Source organism: Bos taurus, chromosome 2 (genome assembly GCF_002263795.3).
Source record: "Bos taurus isolate L1 Dominette 01449 registration number 42190680 breed Hereford chromosome 2, ARS-UCD2.0, whole genome shotgun sequence".
NCBI classification, from domain to species: Eukaryota; Metazoa; Chordata; class Mammalia; order Artiodactyla; family Bovidae; genus Bos; species Bos taurus.
Genome location: NC_037329.1, coordinates 112,167,053 through 112,188,564, shown reverse-complemented (window position 1 = coordinate 112,188,564; position 21,512 = coordinate 112,167,053). Strand labels below are relative to the sequence as shown.

General features: G+C 42.6%; 1 pseudogene; it reads left to right on the top strand.

The window, feature by feature from the left end:
* Nucleotides 1-7,943: 7,943 nt before the first annotated feature.
* LOC104970072 (GTP-binding nuclear protein Ran-like) lies at nt 7,944-8,532 on the top strand (annotated as a pseudogene).
* Nucleotides 8,533-21,512: the final 12,980 nt, after the last annotated feature.

Sequence of the window (21,512 nt, the reverse complement as noted above, 5' to 3'; positions counted from 1 at the left end):
TTATTAATTTGCCAGGTGAAAGGATCCCATCTAGTAATATCGTGAAAATAGAATAGGACTGAACATTCATCTAAAATAAATTTCCTAGGGGGTATCCAATCAGAGCCCTAGAGCACAGAAATCCACCAAGGTAACCCAGAAGTACTGCTGCTGCTAAGTCACTTTAGTCATGTCCGACTCTGTGTGACCCCATAGAAGACAGCCCACCAGGCTCCCCCTGGAAGAATCCCTGGGATTCTCCAGGCAAGAACACCAGAGTGGGTTGCCATTTCCTTCTCCAATGCATGAAAGTGAAAAGTGAAAGGGAAGTCGCTCAGTCGTGTCCGACTCCTAGCGACCTCATGGACTGCAGCCCACCAGGCTCCTCCGTCCATGGGATTCTCCAGGCAAGAGTACTGGAGTGGGGTGCCATTGCCTTCTCTGAACCCAGAAGTACTAGACACAGGTTATTGGCCACAACCAAACAATTGGTTTGAGTTTTAAACTAGCATAGACTCGTGTCCATGATAGAAAACATTTGATTGATAGGCATAGGTCCAAGGATTCAGGGACATCATAAATGACCGTAAGAGTCAGATCAGCATTTTGGGCAAGCTGTCTACTTCTGATGTCATCTTCTCCTCACCCTAGTGTAGTGTAGTTTTCTCTGTTTGAACATTGTTTTAAGGTGAGTCTGAGGTCAGCAAGCCTCTCTATGGACCAGTCCAGCTTAGGGGCCTTTGAAAGTGGGAGTTAACCCAAGAGTTAATTTCCCTTCAATTTCACTGGCCATGAGCTAGTTAAGAGTACCTGATAGAAAGGTCCTTCCATCCAGGTTGGAGACAATTTATTTATTTATTTTTTGGAGACAATTTCTTGAATTATGTCTGCTTCCAGTCTTGGTTGCAGGTCATGTGTGAAGTGTCTGATCTTCATCCAAAGACAGATTACTGAGATAAGCTTCAGAAACAACCTTAGCATATCCTTTAATAATTCAATTAAATTTTACATTAATATACCCTAACAGCAAAGAACTATCCAGGAAATGAGTCTTAGTAGATACAGACCTCCATTAACAAACTGGGATTTAACATTCATTGAAACATCTCTTTCTCCCTAAAATCACCATCATTTTTACCAAATATAACTAAGACCTGTTTGTAATATAGGTCTGGTCTCAATAATCTTGGCCTGATGATTTATATAACCATAATTGATCATAGACTCTTGCTTTTGCTGGGACTTTTACAGAGTCTCAGACTGAACTTTTAAAATAAGACTTTTCAGGGCTAGGAAAGTCATGCCAAAGGCTTATCACAGATTTTGCCTAACAGATCTAAGTAAATTTCTCCCATCTCAAGGTCTCCAAAATTCCTTGAGATTCTGTACCTGTTATTGGGATAACCTTCCTAACTTACCTGATAAAGTTACTGGAAACTAAGAGCTTCCAGTTTCTGGAAGGTTCGGATAGAGAGAAAAGATAAATGTTTCAATTTGTTTATAAAATATAATTTTACCAAATTACTGTCATAATTAGTTTCAGGGGAAGGTTTTTTTTCTTACACCTGGAAAACACAGATTCAAATCAGTAATTTTTCAGATAGAAACCATAAAAGTTATAAGCATATTCACCAGTTCATTCAGTCCTTTTGTTAACCTTTGTGAAGTCATCAGGTTTTCCATTAGAATCCTTACCCAGTTCAGGAACTGGTATTTATCCAAAAGTCCTTTTTATAAATCTTCTTGAAGAGGAAGCATTTTTGCGAAATTTGGTTAGTGCTATGACAATATTTTGAAACAGTAACTAGAATTATACCTGATAACATTTTACCCAAACATATCAGAATTTTGGAAATTTCATACAGTTTCTAGGATATCTATATTAGTAACATTTAACATCTGCCTCCAATGCGGAAGACACGGGTTCCATCCCTGGGTCGGGAAGATCCCCTGGAGAAGGAAATGGTAACCCTCTTCAGTATTCTTGCCTGGAAAATCCCATGGATGGAGAAGCCTGGTAGGCTACAGTCCATGGGGTCGCAAAGAGTCAGACACGACTGAGCGACTTCACTTTCACTTTCACCATGCACTATAACCTGAGACTTATTACTCACTTGACAATACTCCCCATGTAATTCTGTATACAAAATGAACCTAATTAGTGTAATATCTCTCTTTGGGATGTTTCAGGGGCCCTCTGAAGCATCCCAAAGTTAGCTAGAAATCTTCTTCATTAGAATGATTCAGGAAGTCTTGTCAACAAATATCAAAATGATTTAAAACACTCAGTCAGATAGGTTTATAGGCCATTGTGAAACAATAGCTATTCATTTCGCCAAAGTAACAATAAAGGATTTCAGAACAGATCATTTAAGAGATAAAGAAACTTAAATCTATTATCACAGGCAGTTCAATATCTGAAGAAAAGATGTCCTCTTAACAGAGAGAAAAGCTAAATTCAAGCTTTTGCATGAGCTCATTTTACTTAAAAGGTAAATTTAATTAACTTTATTTTAAACTTAGACCTAACCATATGCAAAACTCTTTCTTCATGGTTCACTTTTCACAAAACTTACCACTTTCTGTACCCATTACTGTCTTCTCCCATCCTAAAAAGCCACCTGTAAATCAGGCTTACTTCCTTTTCCCTTCATAAAATGCAATTCCATTCCCCATACCTTCTTTACCAAAAACACACTTCCTATTTCCCTTAGGCAACCAAGAACTGATTTTCATATTAGCATTTTATAGATTGTGAGAATAAATACCAGTGATAATTTCTAAAACCTTATTTTCTTAGAGAGAACATTTTAGGATAGCACCAAACATCATTTATTTTTAATCCTAAATCTCTTTAGTTTCTTTGTAAGAGGAAATCAGTGTTTAGTAGCAAATGTTTCAAAATCTTATTTTATTTGGAAATGACATAGCTATTCAATTGACTTCCAATAGTTTAGCACAACCCTTAGAAGTTCAAGTTACCCCAATCCGGAGAGACTATTTTATAAACATATTCCTAAAGAGCATAATTACTTTTAATAGAGTCTATCTAAAGGCTCATATCTCATTTACATTGTTTTAGAAGTTTCTTCACTTGAGGTAATTTCCTTGCTGACAAACTTGTAACAGATATAATGATATTTAACATTTTAAACCTGGGCATCTCTTTGCCTTTTGTTTCATTTGGAGTGTGACTCCTGGCTGGTGAAGTTCTGGTTTGGTTTGCTTTTGTTGGTTTGGTTTGAGTACACAGATATCTGGTTTTAAATAAACATATTTAACATATTAAACCTAGGTACAATGAAAATATTCTCCTTAATGTTAATTACTCTTAGACATGACTACATTATTTAGATCAACAAATAAACATTAATATCAGGTATTTAATACTGAATATTTTCCAGTTCACATGAACCTGAAATTCATTTAGGTTACTTTCTCTTGTATTTAGAATTATTTGATTTGTAAGTGCTTATAAGGCCAATTAGGTTAGAGCTCATTTACAAACTGATCTCAGCAATCAACAATATTATAAAAAAAAACAAAGACACACATTGAGACATACATGTATTCAAATAGACACAAGAGATCCTATAGCTTTATTTTCCAAACTTAGTTATGAATAAAAAACAGTTGGAATACAATTTTAAAAGGCTTTGTTCCCCTTTTTTTCCTTTTGGTTTCAGGAATTAGAGATGGTCTAGATAAGTGATCCAGAGAGCTCTGGTCTAAAGGTATAGGAGAAGTTATTTCCTCAGGGCAAGAATTCTTAATGAGATATTTTTCTTCAAGCTTCCTCTGGAGTCTAAAGAATATTGTGACCAAATTGTCAAAAATCATATCTTTTTGTGACCATAGTTTTATAGCCAAAATTTAGACCAGATAGTGCTCAACTTGGCTGATAACAAGGGCAGATCTGTCTTAGCAGGGATTATCCCTCTGGGGAAGTAGGGGTCTTAGTTTGATCAGTCCCCGGCTGTTGATTATAGGAGGAAGTCCTGGACATAAGGGAACTTCAGTCCATTTTCCTATCCTATGTCAATAAAGATCTAAGATTTTTTAGGCCATTTTTCTTGTCATTGGATCACAGCTATAGACTGACCCATCAACATTTTTTTTTAGTTTTTTCCCAAGGGGTTCCCAGATGGAACCTTGCAGTGTGGAACCTTAAGGAGTGTGGAACCTTACAGTGAGCAATTCCCATATTAGCTCGAGCAGTTTGTTCCAGATATCTGTGTACTCAAACCAAACCAACAAAAGCAAACCAAACCAGAACTTCACCAGCCAGGAGTCACACTCCAAATGAAACAAAAGGCAAAGAGATGCCCAGAAATCAAAAGCCAAATAAATGCCAAACGTGACTTCCCAGTTCGACTAGACCTGTACCTGGCAAAGTCAGTTCTAGCAGCCTTTTTTTAGTTTTGATATAGTTTCAAGAAATTTCTTGTTGATTTTCTGTGAAGAATTTACTCTATCATTTCCTGTTTTAGAAGCTTCTAGATACCAGTCAAATCACGGCCGGCCTTTTCTAATCGTGTGTGCAAAAATATCAATTTAGAATATCAAAACAACCCCAATTTGACCATTTTAGGTTGAGATCTCTTTTAGTATAATTTCTCCAATTAACTAGGTACTTGCAAGTATGAGCTCCATACGTATTGTACATGAATCTGGCTAGAGTGTTAGTCAGAAGCTGGCTTTCTGACACCCCTTCTGTTTCCCATTTTAAGCTGAATTTGTCAGGTATAAAAATCACTCATGAACTTGTGTAGTGGGCCCGTGTGCTGCTTGTGAGCTTAACTCCTCCTGGAGCCTCCCCAAAGTCATTTCAGCTCCTCTTACGTGTCTCAGATTCTGCCTCCAGCGATCCCACCATGGCTGCTCAGGTTGCTGAATGGGCAGTTCTTATGGCAACCCCCAGACGAGCAAGTATTTTAATTAATGAGTGGGTTTCCCTATGGGACCACCTCACAGTATGAGGACTAGGCCTCCACCATGCCCGTAAATTTCTCAGGCACCTGAGAAAACCAAAACTGGCCAGGAGGAGTCTTGTCCCTTTCCTTCAGAGCAGAGCTCTCAACTATTTTCCTCACTTTTACCCTGACAAATTCTACAATGGCAGTTAAATTGAGGAAAATTGTCAGATCAGCCTGTTACTTAACCAGTTAGCCAAGACCATTCAGTCTCCTACAACAGAGTGACCTCGGCATCTTTCAGCCAAGCCCCAGGTATTTCTTGATTCATGGTTGCCATAACTGTCGACTTAAAAAAGATGTACAACTTCAGAGCTGCGAGTTAAGTTATGGCAACTATGAAGGGACCCAGAGTGGACTTCCTTCCTTCCTCTGGACTCTGCGAGGGACTGGAGCTTTGGTACCAGCAGTGGCCACTTGTACCCATCCACCTCCTTGGGGAGTGCAGATGAATTTGGGTAAGACTCTCCTGGTTCTCGAATCTCCCATATTGGTTGAGATTCTGAGTTTTATTTGGTGGTGGAGCAGGTTACCTGCCTCCTCCCAGTAGAAAAGATACTGGCAGGGGGGCTGCCCAGGTGCAACATCTGGGGCACACCCACTCTTGGTCTGGACAATGAGTGGGGCTTGGTTGAAAGATACCAAGAAATTCTCACCCAGTCAAAAGATACTGGGTAGGAGGCTGGCTGACAGATGGCAGGGGAATTGCCCACCCAGTGGAAAGGTCCTGGGGAGGGGGGCTTGAGTGGAAAAAAATCAAGAAATACCTGGGGCTCGGCTGAAAGATGCCGAGGTTACTCTATTGTAGGAGACTGAATGGTCTTGGCTAACTGGTTAAGTAAGAGTCTGATCTAACAATTTTCCTCAATTTGACTGCCATTATAGAATTTGTCAGGATAAAAGTGAGGAAAATAGTTGAGAGCTCTGCTCTGAAGGAAAGGGACAAGACTCCTCCTGGCCAGTTTTGGTTTTCTCAGGTGCCTGAGAAATTTACGGGCATGGTGGAGGCCTAGTCCTCATACCATGCAGTGGTCCCATAGGGAAACCCACTCGTTAATTAAAATACTTGCTCGTCTGGGGGTCGCCATAAGAACTGGCCATTCCTTCTCCAGAGGATCTTCCTGACCCAAGGATCGAACCCAGATCTCCCACACTGGAGGCAGACGCTTTACCATCTGAGTCACCAGGGAAGTCCATGATGAACTTAGACAGTGTATCAGAAAGCAGAGACATCATTTTGCCAACAAAGGTCCATGTAGTCAAAGCTATGATTTTTCCAGTAGTCATGTATGGATGTGAGAGTTGGACCATAAAGAAGACTGAGTGACGAAAAATTGATGCTTTTGAACTGTGGTACTGGAGAAGACTCGCAGAGTCCCTTAGTCAGCAAGGAGATCCAACCAGTCAATCCTAAAGGAAATCAGTCCTGAATATTCATTGAAATGACTGATGTTGAAGCTGAAGCTCCAATACTTTGGTCACGTGATTCAAAGAGCCGACTCATTGGAAAAGACCCTGATGCTGGGAAAGATCATAGGCAGGAGGAGAAGCGGGTGACAGAGGATGAGATGGTTGGATGGCAACATTAACTGAATGGACACGAGTGAAGGAGACAGTGAAGGACAGGGAGGCCTGGCAAGCTGCAATCCATGGGATTGCAAAGAGCTGGACACAACTGAATGGCTGAAAACAACAACATAGTCACTAAGGCAAAATGAAAAAGGGAGTAGAGAATATGGGGAAGTAAAAAGACACATAAACAATGAAAAGTGAAGAAGATAACAAAAAAAGAAGCCAACTCACGGACATAGAGAACAAACTGGTGGTTACCAGTGGGAGAAGCAAGGGAGGGACAATATAGGGGGAGAGCATAAAGAGATACAAGCTATAAGGTATAAAACAAGCTACAAGTAGGATTTCCCTGGTGGTCCAGTGGCTAAGACTCTGTGTTCCCAACTCAGAGGTCCTGGGTTTGATCTTCAGTCAGGGAACTAAAGCCCACGTGCCACCAGCTAAAATTTTGCATGTTACAACTGAAGATCCCTGTGCTGTGCAACTAAGACTCACTCAGTGCAGCCAAATAAATAAATATGTAATCAATCATATGGATTAAATATTATCTTTCAGTCATACAGAGTGAAGAAAGTCAGAAAGAGAAAGATAAATATCATATATTAATGCATATATATGGGGATCTGGGGAAATGGTATTGCTGAAACTCTTTGCAGAGCAAGAATAGATATGCAGATATAGAGAACAGACTTGTGGCCATAACGGGGGAAGGAGAGGGTGGGACAAACTGAGAGTAGCATTGACAGGTATCCACTACCACGTGTAGAATAGATAGCTAGTCAGAAGCACAGGGAGCTCAGCTCAGTGCTCTGTGGTGACCTAGAGGGGTGGGATGGGGGAGGTGGAAGGGAGCCTCAAGAGGGAGGGAATACATGTATATATATAGCTGATTCACACTGTTGTACAGCATAAACTAACACAACATTGTAAAGCAATTATCCTCCAATAAAATGTTAAATTTATTTTTTTTAAAGCTACAAAGATATATTGTGCAACATGGGGAAGATAGCCAATATTTTGCGATAATTATAAGTGGAGTATGGGGTTTCCCAGATGGGTCAGTGGTAAAGAATCCACCTGCCAATGCAGGAGATGCAGGAGATGCAAGAGATGCGGGTTGAAAACATCCCCTGAATAAGGAAATGACAACCCACTCCAGTACTCTTGCCTGGGAAATTCCATGGACAGAGGAGCCTGGAGGGCTATAGCCTGTGGAGTTGCAAAGAGTTGGATGACTAGCAACTAAACCACCACCACCATAGATGGAGTATAACCTTTACAACTGTGAATCACTATATCACACACCTGTAACTTACATAATATTATACAGCAACTATACATCAATTAAAATATAATGAAACTTTTCAGTTTTAAAAAGTGAAGGAAGCCTCAGTCAGACGAGTGTGGAGATGCTTCGCAATGGCTGCCCAAGGAGAACCCCAAGTTTTGTTCAAACTTGTATTGGTTGGTGATGGTGGTACTGGAAAAACTACATTCGTGAAATGTCATCTGACTGGTGAATTTGAGAAGTGTGTAGCTACCTTGGGTGTTGAGGTCCATCCTCTTTTGTTCCATACCAAGAGGACCGATTAAGTTCAATGTATGTGATACAGCTGGTCGGGAGATGTAACATCGAGAGTTACTTACAAGAACGTGCCTAACTGGCATAGAGATCTGGTATGAGTGTGTGAGAACATCCCGATTGTGTTGTGTGGCAACAAAGTGGATATTAAGGACAGAAAGGTTAAGGCAAAGTCCATTGTCTTCCACTGAAAGAAGAATCTTCAGGACTATGACATTTCTGCCAAAACGAACTACAACTTTGAAAAGCCCTTCCTCTGGATTGCTAGAAAACTGACTGGAGATCCTCACTTGGGGACTGTCGCCATGCCTGCCTGCTCTTGCCCTGCCAGAGGTGTTCATGGACCCGGCCTTGGCTGCACAGTACAAGGACGATTTAGAGGTTGCTCAGACAAATGCTCTCCTGGATGAAGCTCGTGACCTGTGAGAAAGTGAAGCTGGGGCCCAGTGTCAGAAGTCTAGTTATATAGGCAACTATCCTATGATGTCAGTGGTGCGGTGTGTTTGCCACTTTATTATATATCTAAGCAGAACATGTGCTTAATCTTTGGATGCTGAAGGAGATGGATGGGCTTTGGAGTGAATATGGCAGTTTAAAAAAAAAATACCTTCATTTTTTGGACCTGCATATTTAGGTGTTTTGGAACACAGTTGCCATGAAATTAAAAGATGCTTACTCCTTGGAAGGAAAGTTATGCCCAACCTAGATAGCATATTCAAAAGCAGAGACATTACTTTGCCAACAAAGGTTCGTCTAGTCAAGGCTATGGTTTTTCCTGTGGTCATGTATGGATGTGAGAGTTGGACTGTGAAGAAGGCTGAGCGCCAAAGAATTGATGCTTTTGAACTGTGGTGTTGGAGAAGACTCTTGAGAGTCCCTTGGACTGCAAGGAGATCCAACCAGTCCATTCTAAAGGAGATCAGTCCTGGGCGTTCTTTGGAAGGAATGATGCTAAAGCTGAAACTCCAGTACTTTGACCACCTCATGCAAAGAGTTGACTCATTGGAAAAGACTCTGATGCTGGGAGGGATTGGGGGCAGGAGGAGAAGGGGACAACAGAGGATGAGATGGCTGGGTGGCATCATTGACTCGATGGACGTGAGTCTGAGTGCACTCTGGGAGTTGGTGATGGACAGGGAGGCCTGGCATGCTGCGATTCATGGGGTCGCAAAGAGTCGGACACGACTGAGCGACTGATCTGATCTGATCTGATCTGATAGTCATATTATAATATTGAGAGGTGGAATCTTGTTTAGAATCAAAGTAAAGTTATATTTCAAATATCCTTAAAAAAAAAAAAAGGTGAAGGAGAAGGAAATTGATCCATTATGAGGGAAAATGCCATGATAATTACTACTTCCCTGTAAGACCATATAGACTAAACAGATCCACACTGAGTGCTTACCTATGGTAACATCGCTGCACTCTATATCTTAAATGTGACTTCAAGGACAATTCCAAGTTTTGTATTTTCTAAGCTTATTCTGCTAAAACTATCTCTGTCCTCTCTTCTTTGTACCTAAACTGACTTCTGTTGTTCTTGTTGTTCAGCTGCAAAGTCTGAACTTTATTATCCCATAGACTGCAGCACATCAGGCTTCTTTGTTCTTCACTAACTCCCAGCTCAGTTCAGTTCAGTTGCTCAGTCATGTCCAACTCTTTGCAACCCCATGAATTGCAGCACACAGGCCTCCCTCTCCATCACCAACCCCTGGAGCTTACCCAAACTCATGTCCATTGAGTCGATGATGCCATCCAGCCATCTCATCCTCTGTTGTCCCCTTCTCCTCCTGCCCTCAATCTTTCCCAGCAACAGGGTCTTTCCCAGTGAGTCAGCTCTTTGTATCAGGTGGCCAAAGTATTGGAGCTTCATCTTCCACATCAGTCCTTCCAAGGAATATTCAGGGTTGGTTTTCTTTAGGATTGACTGGTTTGATCTCCTTGCTGTCCAAGGGACTCTCTGAGTCTTCTCTGGCACCACAGTTCAAAAGCATCAATTCTTCGGTGCTCAGCCTTCTTTATGGTCTAATTCTCATATTCATACATGACTACTGGAAAACCCATAGCTTTGACTATACAGACCTTTGTCGGTAAAGTGATGTCTCTGGTTTTTAATACACTGTAGAGGTTTGCCATAGCTTTTCTTCCAAGGAGCAAGTGTCTTTTAATTTCATGGTTACAGTCACCATCCACAGTGATTTTGGAGCCCAAGAAAATAAAATCTGCCACTGGTTCCATTTTCCCCTCATCTATTTGCCATGAAGTGATGGGACCAGATGCCTTGACTTTTGCCTCTTATAATTAACTTACTTTTATACTGTTATTATTAGTGATGGTGGAGAATAACATGTCATTGCCCTTCCTACAAATATCTCCTTGTGTGCTTACCATTATTAAACCAATTCCAGTCCTGCTGTGAACCAAGCTGAAGGATCAAATGATCTTTTCTCATCAATCCTATGTACTCAGCCCTTAACAAGTTTTCTGAAAGAAAAGGTGAAACCTTCACTATGTTTTCAGAAGGGGTAGAGGTCCCTCTGTTCTCCATTCAGGATGGAAATGATTTTTTAAAAAGGAAGAATCATACTGAACTGATGGAATTTGATCCCTATCCTTCCTTTACAATATATGCATGTGGGACTTCCCTAGTGCCCTAGTGGTAAAGAATCCTCCTGCCCATGCAGGCAACATGGGTTGAATCCCCAGTCTGGGAAGATCCCACATGGCTTGAGGCAACTGAACCCATGCTCCATAACTACTGAGCTTATGCAGCCTAGAGCCCCTGCCCCATAAGAAAAGCTGCTGCAATGAAAAGCCCTCACCTGGCAACTAGAGAGTAGACCTTGCTCCCCACAAATAGAGAAAAGTCTGTGCAGAAATGAAGACCCAGCTCAGCCAAAAATAAATAAATAACATTGTAAAAATACATGCATATATATTAATATACATGTGAATATCCTCTCACATGAATGCAATGGCAGAAGTTCCCTAAGGCATATTAAGGCACCTCAAGGCACCTCAGCCTGAGAGTATCGCAGCATTCTAGATTGATGAAGAAAGGGCAGAAGCCAAAATAAGGAGCCAGGGCAAGGGCAGCGGGCAGCACCAGTTCTAAGACCAACCAGACCAACCAATCATGCACTGTAATAATAATATCACACAGTATTTACGTGTGCTGGGCTTTAGGTCAAGTGCTTCACACGCATGGCCTCATGAAATCCTTTTATCTACCCTTGCTCTAGGGTTATTTTTCTCATCTATGGGAAAAGAAACTAGGTCTCAGGGGGTGAAGAAATCTACTCAAGATTTTACTTCATAGGAAGTGTCAGAGCCAGAACTCAGAACAGGAAATCTGGCTCCAAGACCCGGACTAGAAATGGCTGGGTGATACCAGGGTGATCCCCTGTGCTGGAGGTAGAGATGGAGTGCCCAGTCTGGTGGGAAGCTGCCTGAGGATTCTGGAGGAAGGTGGTGAATAGCCAGCACCCCAAGAGAACAATTTCTGGACCGGGCAGGCTAAGGGAAATCCTGCGGAGAGGAGAGTCTAATGAGTGGAGGCATGGGCAGTTCTAGTGTTACACCTCAGCAAAAATCCATATGGCAGTGTCGAAGTCTGATTGTCTCAGGCAAGCCCAGGATGAAGACCAGAGACCCGGTAGGTGTTGTTCAAACTGTACTCATGAGCCAATGAGAGACAAGCCTGGCAACATATTCAGTTGCCAAACCACCAGAGCCACACTTGTGTCTGACCCGGAGCCAACAGTTACCTAAAAGATCAGAGCGGGAACCAGAACCTGCATACTCCCTCCAGCCCTGCTCACAGCCAGCACTGTGTGTGGCCCCTCACTGGATCCAGCCAGATCCTGATCCATTCCCTGCTGGACTAGAACCCTAAAAACCTGCTCAGCCCCTTTCTGCCTCCTTGTTTCTCCAGTGAGCTGAACCCTGTTCCTCAACCCAACAGCCATTTGTCAGTAACGCTGCTTCATCCTGGATATATCCCCCCTGGATTCAAAATACCAACCATTGATGTTGGTTACTATGGCTACTCAGAGATCTTATTACTGTACCCTTGGTCTTCAAACTGGACCAGCTTTCTGCTTATGCCAGGCCTGATTAAACCCAATCTTACCTCATAGTTAAGATGGCTAGCTACCTTCCTTGGGCAGGATCTCCTAAATGGTCACTCCCAATTGTTCCAGTCCCTGCAGCTCTAGCCCAGTCTGAGTCTGCTTACCTGCCCCACAGGCCTGTGGAGGAGTCCGTACATCCTTGGGGACCAACTTGGAATACGTCATCATAACACAGGCTGCAAACAGAAGGCAGGTTTGATGGACCAGCCCTACATGATGAGGGGCAGGCACTGCGCTCCTTAGCATAGGCCACCAGGACAAGGACCACTGCGAGCTGCCTGGCTCCACACAAGCAGGGCTGGGAGTCACGGGACCTGATGTGACCTTGCTCCCTCTTGTACGCCCTCCCACTTCTCGGAATCTGTCCTGGATATTCTGTTTTCGGGGGCCTGCCTCCTCTCACCTCTGCCCAGAATTCCCCTAGATATCCACTGGCTTTTCCCATTTTGAAACTGCATTTCTTCTTTACTCATTGCATTTTGGGGAGGAAAAAAAAAGTTATGAAAGCCCTTCCTGTGCTGTCCTCTTGACCGGGCTCCTCGCAGGTGGCACCCTGGTCTTACAGGTATTGGGCTATTAAAGCCAATGGCTTTACTCAGGTCAGGCAAACTGAACCACTCGGGGCAGCCCTCACAAAGAATAACATCAGCCCCGCTGTTGCTCAGTTGCTATCAGAAGTGGGGATGAAGGAAGTACTTTTTTCCCCAAAAGTCTGCAATTCTGCCCCTTGAGGCAGGACTTTTAAGCTCAGGAATGAGAGTGAGTTTCAGGAGTCCACAATAGGAGTCACTGTATTTATATAAAAGGTTGTGAAGGTTCATTTTCCTGAAAATGGGATCCACGGCTTTGACGAGACACTACCCTCCGCCCACCCTTTCTCCATCCTATCACTACTCTTCCTGGACTATATCTGCACCTGTGTTCTTCCTCCATCACCATGGTCTGAGCCATCAGAGCTTCTGCAATTTCTTCCCAGGGGCCTCCTGACCTATGCTCGTGCCACCCTTTACCAGCAGACTCAAACCAGGGCCAGAATGATCTTTTAAAATGCAGTGCTGATGGGGGCAGCCTGTTGACTTAGAGGGTTCCACCCTTCCACTCCCATTCATCCACTGAAATATTTTGCTTTTGCTTCTTTCATTTCTTCCCTTTTGCTCTGCTCTCCATGGGTGTTCTGCTTTTGTCAGCGCACTTCTCATGATTCTTGTGATCCTGATTCAAGATGAATATTTGGAGAGATGGTACATAGAGAGGTGGGAGGAAAAAGGTGAGGTTGGGGACTTCTCTGGCAGTCCAGTGGTTAAGACTCCACACTTCCAATCAGGGAATGCGGGTTTGATCCCTTATCAGGGAACTAAGATCCCACCCACAAGCTGTGTGGTGCAGCCAAAATTTTTTTAAAAGGAGAGGTCATGGGAAAGCCATGGCCCTGCAGGCTTGGGCAGGTTGTATGTTGCAGATTGATATGCCATAACAAAAGCACTAGAGGGAAATGGCCTGTAACCCTTCACCTAGTCCTACCAAGGTATCATCTTGCACAACTGTGTGTGTGTGTGTGTGTGTGTGTTTAGTTGCTCAGTTATATTCAACTTTTTGCGACCCCATGGACTGTAGCTTGCCAGGCTCTTCTGTCCATGGAATTTTCCAGGCAAGAACAATAGAGTGGTTTGCCATTTCTTTCTCTGAGGGATCTTCCTGACCCAGGGATTGAACCTTGGTTTCCTGCATTGCAGGCTCGGCATATTCTTTACCATCTGAGCTACTAGGGAAGCACAGCTTAGAGCACATAACTTTATTTCTTTCTTTCTTTTAGAAGAAAGAGAGAAATTGTTATGGTCTCCAGGACCCATCCTGTGTCATCTGGAGCCTGCAGACCTCTTCAGTCTGCGATGTACCACGCCCTCCCCCAACCTCTCAGCCTCATCCTATAGATCTTCAGTTTCCTCCAGGGCATCATGCTAGTGCTTTTCATACACTGTGCCCCATCCCTATACCTTCCTCCTTCTATACCTGCTTTCAGACCTCTGTTCACACACGTCACTTGCTAAGTGAAGTCTTAACATCACTCCTTTTCAGTCTAAATTATACCCTTCCAGTTTTCCCTCACATAGTTTCTTATGCTTTCCTTTCTTACTGATTATCACAGTTTTTCATTTTATGTGTATGTGATTATTGATCAATCTCTTTTTTGCTGCCACTTCTCAGTAAATATTTATTTAAAATGAATGAGTGAGCAAATGGGTGAATTCTAAAAAAGGCTTTGGATTCTCCCCAAAGTTAATTGCTTTAAAATATTCTAAAGTAGGATGTATTCATGATGATGCTTTTGGCTGCAAGTAAAAGAAATAATGATTCAAAATTCCCAAGACAATATGGGCTATTTATTACCTCATATAACTTGGTGTTCCTAGGTAGGGCATCTCCTGAGTTGGTTAATTCAGCAGCTCAGTGACATCATCAAAGACTCAGAGTCTTTCTTTTGTCTCTTCCATCCCCAGCGTGTAACTTAGTTCCTCCCATAGTCACAAGGTGATTGCTGTAGTTCTGGGCAACAAATAGAAGTGATCCCCTCTTTCAGTACAAACCACTTTTTATCATCAAGACAACCTTTTTCAGAAGCTTCCTGCCAATTGACTTCCCTACAGATAATTTCTACCTCTAAACCAAGCACTGGCAAAGAGAATAAAATTATTGCTGACCAAGATTAAAGAGGATTTACTTCTAAGATAGGTATTAGAGACATAGATGGATAGATGCCTGAATGAAATTCTGATTCTGCTAGCAAGAAAGGGGGATGGCATTCACAGACAAACCACTGTTGCTACACAGTGGTTGGCAACTTTACAGACTTATTGCCAGATTTTGATCTGAGTACAGAATGTATTATGTGAATATATATTTTGATATATTAATAGGTGTCAGATAAAATTGCTATTGAGCTAGTTGTCTTGCTGTAGGGTAGTACAGAGTGTATTTTCCCATGAATAAGAGTCAGAAGCATTCAGTGTTACAAAGATATGTATTCTAGAACACATGAAGACCTTTTCTCATGAGTAAATCAGAGTAAACGTCCAGGATATAGGTTTAAAGAGGCACTGAGTGGGTTATTTCACATCTACGTCTTAGGATGTTCTCCACAGGCCTGCAAGCCCTTATTTGCTCAGCCTCAAGACTGAAAAAAGAGTCCAGAATCAGTTACAGAGACTTCAGTGGTTTAATGGATAGGGAGGAGCTTAGACTTTGGAAGCAAGGTCTTGAAGTGACAGTCCACCGTGTGTGGCAGACAATAGGCAGGACTAGGCAGCAGTCTTCACCGGCGGGGAGAGGAGAGGGGCTGGGAAGGGGGAGAGGGAGGTCACCATCTATACAGAGAATTGACGTTAGGGAAACCAACAGAAGGAGATGGCCCTTTGATAAACTATCCTAGTAAGAGATGGTTCTGATCTAAAGTTTAGAACAATCACCAGCTGGGGCTGAGGGCAAGTATGTTAGCATTCAGTGATTGGGCTCTACGACTAAGAGAAAAGGTCAGTTAGGGAAACAAAGTGTAGGTGAAGCTGGTCAAGCAGGAGATGTACAGTGAGCAAGAGATGGGACACTCTCAGAGCCATTGGGTATCATATATACGGATATAACTTATGCATTAAAACTTTAGCATAGCGACGCTGGCGATGCCCCATGCCTCAGCAGCAACAAACACACATGGTGCCCAGATATTCATTTCTAAATGCTGCTCCCCAATAAAAGGACTCAGGGCTCTTGAAGAAATGACTGATTCTAGGACTCTGTAGAGAATATAAGATGAGCCTATACCATCATATAAATGCCCTAACAACTTGATAATATATTGCTCACTGTTTAGTGTTTAAGACAAGAAAAGAGCTTATTAAAATGCAAATATTATTTGAAAGGAAGTGAATCTTCCCAGGTGGCGCTAGTGGTAAAGAACCTGCCTTGCCAATGCAGGAGACATAAGAGATTCGGGTTAGATCCCTGGGTCCAGAAGATCCCCTGGAGGAGGGCATGGCAACCCACTCCAGTATTCTTGCCTGGAGAATCCCATCAACAAAAAGAAGCCTGGCAGATTACATTCCATAGGGTTGCAAAGAGTCGGACACAACTGAAGCAACTTAACATTAGCATGAAGCAAGTGTTACATTTGCTTATCACCTTGCCTGGCCCATCCTCTGGAATGAGGCACAGAGAAGGTGACTTTTGATGTGTCAGGGTAAGATCCTAAGTTTATTGAGCTTTCCAGGAGATGGGAAGAGGAGGAGCCCCCTTTAGGAAGGCTGTAGGGAGTCTGTGTGGGAATGCTGGGGGTCAGAGGAGGGTGAAGAAAGTGAGAAGCCCCTGAAGGCAGTGGAAATGTGCAAACAAACACCTCACTCACCTGATCATTTCTCCAGGGGGTGGTTGTCTCTGCTGGACACGAAGGAAGGGCCAAGCTAGGAGGAGCTGGGAAGCAGGGTCTGAGAAGAAGCTGCATGATGTTGCGTTTACTTTCCTTTTGAGGGCCCCCACCCTTGTCCTCATTCTTTCAAACCTCAGAATGTAAATTAGATAGAATAGTCTCAAAAAGACCAAATTTATCCAAAGCACTACTTTTTCCATTTCTTGCAAGCAACATGGGATGCCCAGGAGGCAGCACAGAATCAGGAAATCCAAGTTAGAGTAATGATCATCAGAGCTGTTTACTGAGAATTTTTCAGGTGCTCTTTACATGCTTTTCATCTTACCTTTTCAACAGGCCTATGAAACCTCATTAACAATGAATAACGGGAAGTTTAGTGCTATGTTCAGGGGCTTACCTAAGATTTTAGGCTAGAAGATAGGGGTGCCTGGATTTGAACAGGGGTCTACCTGACCGCAAGCATAGGTTCCTATCCAGTTACCCATATCATCCCATGGTTTACCCATGTAACCTTGGGCAAGTCAACTGGGTTCTTGGATCCCAGCTGCCTTGTATATAAGTGAGTTTGAGCAATCTTCTTAAATTTGAATGTTCATATGGCTCAAGTGGGGATCTTGTTCTGATTCACTAGGTCTGGGATAAGGCCTGAGATTCTGGATCTCTAACAAGCTACTCAGTGATACTGATACCACCAGTCTAAGGACTATGTCTTCAGAAGTAAGGGTTTGACCAAACAGAGAAAGAAAAATAACGTATGATATCGCTTATGTGTGGAATCTAAAAAACAGTGAAGCAAATGAACTTATTTACAAAACAGAAATAGACCCTGTTAAATTAAAATTGAGGAAATCTTATTCAGAATTCATAAGCAGGAGAGCTGGCCTCTGACCTGCTTCTGACCTGCCTGGGCACTGCCGGGATTCTGTGACTGCCTGTAAGCACAGCAGATCAGGCAGCACTTTAGATAAGAAAGAGAGCGGGCCCTATAATTTCTTAAACCCCTGAGGGTCTGGCCAGGACCCCTCTCCCCTTAGGGCCTTAGCCCAGGGCCTAAGAAATGTTGTGACTTACAAGGTGAAACAAGCAGCACTGCAAATGTAAAACCAGAGCTGCATTTTTGCATGCAAACTAATGATATCAGTTTCTGGCCTGAGATTATAAGGGGGAGCCCCCCAAACTGCAATTCAAATTCTCACCCGTGGAGTGGATGCACCTCCCAGGACACTTTCTCACTTGGGATTCCAGATTGCTGTTAACGGGGGACTTCCCAGCACTGTTCAATTCTGGTGGTCGGCCCAATTTGGTGATGTATATGCTGTCCTATATGCAGGTCAGGAAGCAACAGTTAGAACTGGACATGGAACAACAGACTGGTTCCAAATAGGAAAAGGAGTACGTCAAGGCTGTATATTGTCACCCTGCTTATTCAACTTCTATGCAGGGTACATCATGAGAAACGCTGGGCTGGAAGAAGCACAAGCTGGAATCAAATTGACAGGAGAAATATCAATAATCTCAGATATGCAGATGATACCACCCTTATGGCAGAAAGTGAAGAGGAACTCAAAAGCCTCTTGATGAAAGTGAAAGAGGAGAGTGAAAAAGTTGGCTTAAAGCTCAACATTCAGAAAATGAAAATCATGGCATCTGGTCCCATCACTTCATGGGAAATAGATGGGGAACAGTGGAAACAGTGTCAGACTTTATTTTTTGGGGCTGCAAAATCACTGCAGATGGTCATTGCAGCCATGAAATTAAAAGACACTTACTTCTTGGAAGGGAAGTTATGACCAACCTAGGTAGCATATTAAAAAGCAGAGACATTACTTTGCCAAGAAAGGTCCATCTAGTCAACGCTATGGTTTTTCCAGTGGTCATGTATGGATGTGAGAGTTGGACTGTGAAGACAGCTGAGTGCCGAAGAATTGATGCTTTGGAACTGTGGTGTTGGAGAAGACTCTTGAGAGTCCCTTGGACTGCAAGGAGATCCAACCAGTCCATTCTAAAGGAGATCAGTCCTGGGTGTTCTTTGGAAGGACTGATGCTAAAGCTGAAACTCCAGTACTTTGGCCACCTCATGTGAAGAGTTGACTCATTGGAAAAGACTCTGATGCTGGGAGGGATTAGGGGCAGGAGGAGAAGGGGACGACAGAGGATGAGATGGTTGGATGGCATCACCAACTCAATGGACATGAGTTTGAGTGATCTCCGGGAGTTGGTGATGGACAGGGAAGCCTGGTGTGCTGCAATTCATGGGGTCGCAAAGAGTCAGACACAACTGAGCGACTGAACTGACTGAACTGACTGATGCTGTTACTTCTCTCTGTTGTTTCTATTTCTTTCCTTTTAATGACTGTATATTGAGATTAAGTCAAATAATCTATAAAAAACTGAAATTGCTTATTTGTGAATAAAGAGTGGTTTATTTTGTTAACAAATCCTTCAAACCTAAAACTCAAGTAAAACTTTTGGTAAAACAGGCCCACAGACACAGAAAACAAACTTATGGTTACCAAAGGATAAAGGGGTGAGGGGAGTTAGAAGTTTGGAACTCACACACACACACACACACACACACACACACACGTAAACAACAAGAATCTACTGTATAGCACAGGGAACTCTACTTAATATTTTGTAATAACCTATAAGGGAAAAGAATCTGAAAAAGAATAGATATAAACATGTATAACTGAATCATTGTACTGTACATCTGAAACTAACATAACTTGATAAATCAACTATACTTCAATTAAAATTTTTTTAAAGAAGTAAAGGCTTGGACTACATCAGTGTTTAGATGTATGTGTATAAATGATGTATATGATAGGCCTGTTAAAAAAATTCATATTGAGATGGCTGCTGAATGAATAGATCTTGAGATGGATTCCCAGGTGCAACTTTAATAAGAATTTCAAAGATGATCTTGCAGCCATCTTTGGATTATACTTTTAAGAAATGCTGGCCTGTTGATCAGTAAGGTTCCTTCTTCACTCCAGAAGTCTTTGAAGAAATGTTCAATGCTAAGATGATACAGCATTAACACGTCAACAGCATGTGTTAATAGATACAGTTAGTCAAAGATCACACTTACAGGTTCAGTCATTGGTTCCTAGATCCTTCAGGGTCAGTTCAGTTCAGTTCAGTCACTCAGTCGTGTCCAACTCTTTGCGACCCCATGGATTGCAGCACGCCAGGCCTCCCTGTCCAACACCAACTCCCGGAGTTCACTCAGACTCACGTCCATCAAGTCAGTGATGCCATCCAGCCATCTCATCCTCTGTCGTCCCCTTCTCCTCCTGCCCCCAATCCCTCCCAGCATCAGAGTCTTTTCCAATGAGTCAACTCTTAGCATGAGGTGGCCAAAGTACTGGAGTTTCAGCTTTAGCATCAGTCCTTCCAAAGAATGCCCAGGACTGGTCTCCTTTAGGATGGACTGGTTGGATCTCCTTGCAGTTCAAGGGACTCTCAAGAGTCTTCTCCAACACCACAGTTCCAAAGCATCAATTCTTCGGCACTCAGCTTTCTTCACAGTCCAACTCTCACATCCATACATGACCACTGGAAAAACTATAGCCTTAACTAGACGCACCTTTGTCGGCAAAGTAATATCTCTGCTTTTGAATATGCTATCTAGGTTGGTCATAACTTTCCTTCCAAGGAGTAAGCGTCTTTTAATTCCATGGCTGCAATCACCACCTGCAGTGATTTTGGTAGAAATGCACAAAGCATAGTTTGGAAAGACTACAGAGGCTTCTTTAGTGGTCCCCTATGGAATTACTACTTTAAAAATGACAATGGATTTCTATGTCTGGTATGATTTAATAATTGACTTTTTCTTTAATAAGAACCAGTCTTATTATTATTATCTCAGGGTCTCATAAGGATGGGACATGATTATCCGCATTAAATCTAAAATGGTGTATAAGGAGAGCTGATAAGGGGGAAGCTGAAGAGGGTAGAACACAAGGACCTTCTCCACAACAAAGATGCTGGAAGCTTGGGACAGCAAGAACTGCCCTACAGGGAGGCAAGAGGCAGTGCATTTCAGCTCCTGCCCTGTGACTGGCTACAGAGATTATTAAACACACTGTGATTTTTTTTTTTTTTTCAATTTCTTTTTCACTCAGAAGCCATTCTTGAGATTTTAAACCCTAGTTATTCTCTCTGCAATCTGAGTCACCTTTGATAATTCAGGGGTCTTCCTGAACACTTGAAGACAGCTTTCTAACCTGGTGAAGTTGGGAACCTAGAAAAAGACATTCCTTCTGTTTAGAACTGGAAATCTCAGAACACTTGGCTTCACTTTCCCCTTCCCAAACATCTGTCCATAGGGACTGGAAAAACAATAATAAATGCTATTATCTATTGATTTTTATGATGTGCCAGGCACTATGGAAGGCACACCAGAAGAGTTGGTATAGAGCAGAATCAACAAAGAACCAAGACAGACCAGTGAAGATCAAATGCGTGACTTCCTCAGTGGCCCAGTAGCCTTTGTTCTCCTAGAGCAAGGTGTCCAGGTTTGATCCCTGATCAGGGAACTAGATTTCACATGCTGCAATTAAAACCTGGAGCACCCAAATAAATAAACATTAAAAAAAACAAAAACAATCAATTGTGTGTTTCAGAATTAACAATAATAATGTTGAGGGCTGAATGTTTGTGTTCTCCCAGAAAGAACAACAGTGCGTGCATGCTAAGTGGCTTCAGTCATGGCTGACTCTTTGCAACCCTTTGGACTATAGCCCACCAGGCGCCTCTGTCCATGGGATTTCCCAGGCAAGGATACTGGAGTGGGTTGCCATTTCCTCCTCCAGGGGATCTTCTGACCCAGAGATCGAACTCACATCTGTTAT